General features: G+C 42.8%; 1 non-coding gene across 1 annotated transcript; it reads left to right on the top strand.

Moving 5' to 3' along the window:
• The first annotated feature begins 3,809 nt into the window (after positions 1-3,809).
• On the top strand, positions 3,810-3,883 carry TRNAI-AAU (transfer RNA isoleucine (anticodon AAU)). The gene has a single exon. It is a non-coding gene; the product is annotated as a tRNA-Ile (tRNA).
• The last annotated feature ends 2,636 nt before the right edge of the window (positions 3,884-6,519 follow it).

The following is a 6,519-nucleotide window of genomic DNA, read 5'->3' as shown; positions in this document are numbered from 1 at the left end:
AATAGTTGGACAAGAACGGTCGTCTTGACTCTTTTACTCAAAACTTGCACTAGATCTTAAAAATGCTACAAACATAAAATGCATATGCACGCCACACTTCAACTCACATTTTATGACCCACCAATGCTTGCTTCATGATTAGGGCAATAACAATTTTATTGAATGTAAAATTGTGGGTCTTTATTCTGTTTTGATGCACAGACCAATGCAAATAACTTCTATTAGCATTTTTATGAGTGAGATTTCAATGGCAAGCTTATTAATTAATCCCCAGATAGTGCTCAGACTGATAATATTAGTTCCCTGTACCCTTTTATTTGGGCAGCTAATGACTTCCCCCCTCCCCCCCCCCCCAGCTGTCAGTTCTAAATTGATGAGAGACTAGAAACAAACAGGACATGGCTGTGGAATGCCTAAAACCATACTTTGTGATTAAATTGCCAGTTCAGATCCATTTTGGGGCTCGGTAGTGAACAGTGACTGAAAATCACTATTAGATGCATTACTGGCCTACGTGAAATAAGATCTTAATGTGTCCTGCAGTGCAGGTGCTCATAAAGCGGTGGAGGCAGAGGGGAGGCCATGAGCATGTTCTAGTCTACTTTCTGCCTATATATCGTTATTTCTTCTGGAAGATGGTCTTGTTTTCATATATGGGCAGGGATTCACTTGCAGGACCTGTTGCAGCATGTGGTGTGCTGCAGGACGCTCACTGCAATAGAGGCTGAAGTACAATATATGGGGGAAGTTGATATATTTGCCAGCTGGTGATTTATTGCTGGTAAAATGGAAGTAAAATATTTGCTTGGGCACAGAAGTTGTACTGCCTTCGTAGTCCTGAACAACACTGGATCTGAGGAAAACATAGCTTTTCTCTGTAGTCAACATAATGAGACACAGCTCTTGGGACTGCAGTTCAAATCATGGCCAGTGCAGGTTGTACTGGGGGTCAGCTGAGAGCACCAAGCTCAGCCTGCGCCCAGTGCACTGCTTGCTACCAATGATAGTAATATATCATGGATAGTAGGTGAGTGGAAGAGGTCAGGGAAAAGTAGAACAGAGTGGTGGATGCCGAGCAACTTGTGGCAGAGAGGGAACGGGCAACTGAGCTCCATCTTGTCTTCAAGCTTGGATCTTGTCTTCAAGCAGCTGGACCTTGCTCTATTTTCAGTCTCCTGCTCTCTGTGCCCCTGGCTTGTTTAAATATAAATGCTTCAGAGTCTTTAAAAATACTTTATATAATGGGAAGGTTATGAGGCGAATATTATAGCAAATCTTCTAAATGTGCTGTAAAAATCTAAAGCTGTTTAAATGTCTAGCTGAGGCCCTGAATTAGGAAAACCCTTAGAGCTGGGATTCCATTTAATGAAACACTTGTGATCACAATTCACTAACGTTGATGGTGCTGAAAAATTCTTGCAAACACTTTGCATGTACAGCCTCTAAACTCTGTAATATTGCAGATGTCCACTATATAGCTTCATAGCTGTTTCCCATTCTTGGCTGCTTTTTTTTTTTTCTTTGCTTGAGAGTATGGATCACACACACTGAAGAGAAACTAGAGTTTACAGTTAATTTAAAATATTTTGTTTTCTTGGAGATGACATTGATCTCCTGGACTGTTATGTTATCTATTGCTGTCTAATCGCCAAAATTCTGTTTCTTGTGCAGCAGAGGCCAAATGAGACCCTCCTAAAAAGGTAGGGTGTTATTTCTGTGTGTGGAAGGGGGCTTCAGAACAACAACACGGGTTGGCATTTGACATGTGCTTAGCCTAGCTAGAAGGAAGTGTAAAGAAATAGCCAAAGGGCACAGAGTTTTTCCATCTTGGCACTGTTTAATTAGACCAAATTGGATTACAAACCAGTGGTAGATAGCTGTGAATTAAGAGATAATATATTACTGCTTGGAGCTACTTCTGGTGATGTTCTGGTCACTGTGAATCTGTGTGCCAGACGCAGATGAAGGTCTACTGTTCCCGTACATGTTACTTATTCAGTCAGCCCAGAGACTGCCCAGACTACAGTCACAGGCCCAGTTGTGGCTTGTTTGAGAGTACTTTTTCTTTCTGCCCTTTAACCTTTCAGCTTTGTCTTAAGACTCCAGATGTGGCTTTGCTGTTGAATGGTTGAGTGAGTTTAGCCTAACAATGCAGTGACATTTCCTAGAAAATATAACTGGTTATCAAGATCCCAGTATGTATGAGCTTCCTGGCAGTTAGCTGGTTCCTATCTCATGGAGATCAATTAGAAAAGTGGAATGAGAAATGACAGATTGGAGTCTCCTACTTTCCCATCCCCTCTCATGCTCCTTCCTCTGCTTGTTTTATAGCCCCAGACAGCCTACAGGAAAATTTCTTGGGCTGATGAAATAAAACTTTCAAGCATGAAAGAGATGGCATATGCTTTGTGGGATGCTTTAGCAGAGGTTAGAACTTGAATAGCGAAGGTAATAATCTACTACCCAGCTACTAATGTGTATGTGCTGTCACTTGCAGCCACTTATAATTTGTTTTTTATAAAACTGACTACTGCCCTTCTGTAAAGGTGAAAAGAAAGATGTTCAAGGTGGATAAGTGTGACAGTGTAAACAAGATGCTCATTTAAACAAAGAGCAGCAGCAGCTCAAGTATCAAGGGATGGTGTTCAGGTATAGTAAGGACTGTATATGCTGTAGCAAAAGTCAAGGGTGATTGCAATTTGTGGAAGAATGCTGCAGAGATGAAAGAGCAAATGCTCCTCCGCGGAGACGAAAAGGTGTCTGAGTGAGCATGGACTAGTGGTGCTGAGGGGGATGGCAGGACTGGGAGACAGATGTGAGGGCTGGGACAGCTGAAGAAGATGGGATGTAAATGATTTGATTGATTTGGCTCCTAGGAAAGAAGGAATTTATCATAAAGCTAGGCAAAATTATGTTTGGGGAATGTGGTGGTAGCAGATGGACTAACAGCAATAAAGGGGAACTGAAGGTGTGAGGGATGCAAAGGAAACGGGTGGGGGGCGGGGTGCTGACTTACAAGGACGAGTGTGGTCTTAGAAATTACAGGGTGCTGTCATGCATGTGATCCTGAGTCAGCCTCTCTGTCCCAAGCTGTGATATAGGTATCCCTTGGTCTTTCCTTCTACCACAAGCTCTGCCCAGAACACCAAGCACTTGAAAGGCTTGGTTTTTATTTCAGTCTGTGCCAGAAAATTAACGTTTTAAAACAGCAACCTTTGACTATGTAATACAAAATTGGGGTAAAAATGGATTGTGAATAACTCTTCCCCGTCCTGCTGATCCTTCCAGGCTTAGTTTCTTTCATTTCTGCTGCAGGGTGAATTTCAGTAGATGCTGGTCCCCCCTGCCTGCCCCCTCGTTCACCAGAGGCCAGGCTGGGGGTCTGCTTTGAGTCTTAGTCGGGGTGTCTTGCCCACCCGCCCTGCTAAAAGCCGTAAGGGCAGGCTTGGAGGCTGCTCAGGGCTTGGCCCAGGCGTCTGGAAAAAGTTCCAAGAATGGAGCCTGCACGACCTTACTCTGCAGCTTCCTCTGTACCCTCCCAAGTTCTGTGCTCCTGCCTGGAGGGTCTGCTTTATCCCAGCAGCAGATGCATCCCCTGTCAAACGGGACTCTGTGGGACTTCGCAAAGGAGTGTTGCTGGTGCCACGGGGGGCAAACCCGCAAACCTCGAGCAGGTGGCACTCGCCCCGCGGAGAGCTGGCGTGAATGTCTGCGGCGCAGCGGCGGGGAAATATGCCCATGCCACAGGAGGAGGATGGTGTGTTCCGATAGTGTGATGTAATGGTTCCTGGTAAACCTTACGACAACAGGGCCGGTTAGCTCAGTTGGTTAGAGCGTGGTGCTAATAACGCCAAGGTCGCGGGTTCGATCCCCGTACGGGCCAGTACCTTTTGCGCGGGCAGGAGGGGGAATGTAAAATATTGAAGATGCGACAGTTAATGCACGGAGAGGTGGAAAGTTGAAGCAATAAAATGTTAAGTTTTCCCCTGGAATGTCACAAAATATTCAATTTTTTTTGCCTCAGGGCATCTCTTTGTCTTGTGCTTCTGTTAATTAGCAATTAGGCCTGAAGAAAGTTTGTGGGATTTGAGACGGTCCTCATTTTCCTTTCATAGTCATAGGTAACTAAAGCTTCGTATCAGGACTTTAGCTCATTACATTAGTAAATGGGTTTGTTTCTTTATTTTTTCTTTTTTATGGGTGTGAACTCCATATAAGAGATGCTCAGACTTTATCAAGTGACGCAGACACACTGTGACCTGAATCTTGATTTTCATTTAAGTAGTATTTACTAAAAAAAAAAAAAAAATACAAGCCAAACTGAGAAGCTCTATTAGAGTGGTATATCCGCAAGAGTGGCTGAGATGGATCCTGCTGTCTCAGCCAGCCCTGGGTAAGGGTGTTTTGTCTAGTAAGATGCTTCTCTTAGAAGCTTAAGACAGACATTGTTTTTGTCTTATCTACCTCCCGTCTTAAATGGGATTTTTCCAGAAGAGGGACACTTTCTGGTGCAAATGTTTTCCTTGTGGAAACCACTGGTTTTATTTTTAGAGCCTCTTAATGACAGGCCACAGATTCTTTGGGAAAATATCTTGGGTTAACAGCATTCTATTTCTTTCTTTCTCAGATTTGCTAATATGTTCCTTTGCTCTCCAGGCATGTTGTTAAAGTCTTCTTCCAACTTCAGGATTTGCTTCAAAATAAGTGATAATAAGAAAAAAAAAAAAAAAAGAAAAAAAAAAAGGGAATAAAACCAGGTGGCAGTCATGTCAAAGTCAGTGTTTTGACATTGCATCTTCCCTACAGTATTGCCAAGTTACAGCTAGGGCACATAAGGAGTGTCATTCCAAAGTCACAGTGTAGTTTTTAATCATACAGATGAATATTCATGTTATCTACCATCCCAACTGCTGTCATGACTCCATCAGATGTCAAGGGAGAGTGATGTGGTGCTGGTTTGACGACCTTCTGTCCTGCTACTTTGCTCAGTGGTCCCCCTCAGTTCCTTTGGGTCCAATTGCAGTGGTCAGGACTTGACTGCATATATTAACATCTATTTTAAATTAAATGAAAGGAGAAATAGCACGCTGTTACATATTAACAAAAAAAAATATTCCGGGAATAATATTGCTTTGTTTTATGTTTCCCACATTAGAAATCAGAATTTTATTGCTGCTATATTATTGTAAAGCAAAGTCCTTGCTGTAAATGAAGGTGGTGCAAGGGCTTATTGGCTGATATTTGAGCCTGGTTTGAGTTGCTTATATTCAGTGTGGGTTTTTTGGTGGCCAGGACTGTATGGGCATGTTTTCCCTAAATTTAATTTCAGCAGATGGTTGTCCAATTGTGAGGGTCAGCCATTGTCCCTAGGAAAGTCATTCCAGAGCCTGTTCTTCAACCTCAAAACTAGCTGGAGAATAAAAAGAGATTAAACTAACCCATACAGCAGAGTAATGCTCTTGTGAGGACAGCAGAGGAATCTGCATTGTGAGTTGTGTGCAGTGGCAGATGTTGAGGCATATTCTGGGCTTACTGTTTGGTGTTTCCTTTAACCTGTGACTGGATTGTGTAACGCTGAGCCTAGCACGTGTATTGTTGTGCCCTTAAAGTGCGGTGTGAAACACAGCTCCTCTCCGCACAGAAGGCAACCACTGAGAGGCCTTTCTTATTGCCTGTGACAATGCTGAATGTTGACAGTTATGGAGGAACCTTCTACTAAGCGTATCCAATCCAATAATAAATAAACCAATTTGTTTCATAGCCTTCACTTAGAGGACTGCATTTTTCTTAGGTGCTTCAAATACTTCTAGGAGGGCTCTTAAACCCAAATAGTTGAAGCCAGCCAGAAAGTGGATTTACATCATATTAAATTTGGTAGATGTGTATTCATTCACTCAGTAACATCCTGAAATATTTTTTTTTTTCTGGCCAGATCACAGATTAATTTTATTTCTTATATTTTGTATATTATTAGAGCAGAGAGTCTTGTGTCAGTGTGGTTTGTTCACCGAGTTTCCAATTAGAGGTCTTAACTGTGTTGACAATCTGAGTGGCAAGGATTCATCTGGTATCAACAGAGTAAAACACAGATGCAATCAAGAAACAAGATTATTGAATCAAAGGAGGATGTAGTGGAAGGGGCTTTTCTTTAGGTTTAACTTACTCACACACAAATTAAGCATTAGAACTATTATCATAAGTGAAGCTTAACCTTTGCTTAAAACTGCTGAGTGTGGTGTTTACCTTCCGCATGCTAGGAATAAATCTCAGCTACATCAAAAAGCACAAGCCTGTCACAACACCAAACAAAGGTTTTCTTTTAATATTGTGAGCAGGGATGCAGGTGGGAGGGTGGTGGTGGGGGGAGGGAATGCCATAGAAACAGACCCAGGAAGGAGACTCCAGCCAAGAATGCGCCAGAATGGGCATGAGCCCAGCACTGCTGAGTCCAGGATCTGGGAGCTGTAAGCAAAAGCCCAACAACAACCAGCCCCTGTTTGGGTCCTTCAGTGTCTCAGA

This window comes from Cuculus canorus, chromosome 1 (genome assembly GCF_017976375.1).
Source record: "Cuculus canorus isolate bCucCan1 chromosome 1, bCucCan1.pri, whole genome shotgun sequence".
Taxonomy (NCBI): domain Eukaryota; kingdom Metazoa; phylum Chordata; class Aves; order Cuculiformes; family Cuculidae; genus Cuculus; species Cuculus canorus.
The sequence above is the reverse complement of the archived record's forward strand: the minus strand, read 5'-3'. Positions and strand labels throughout refer to the sequence as shown.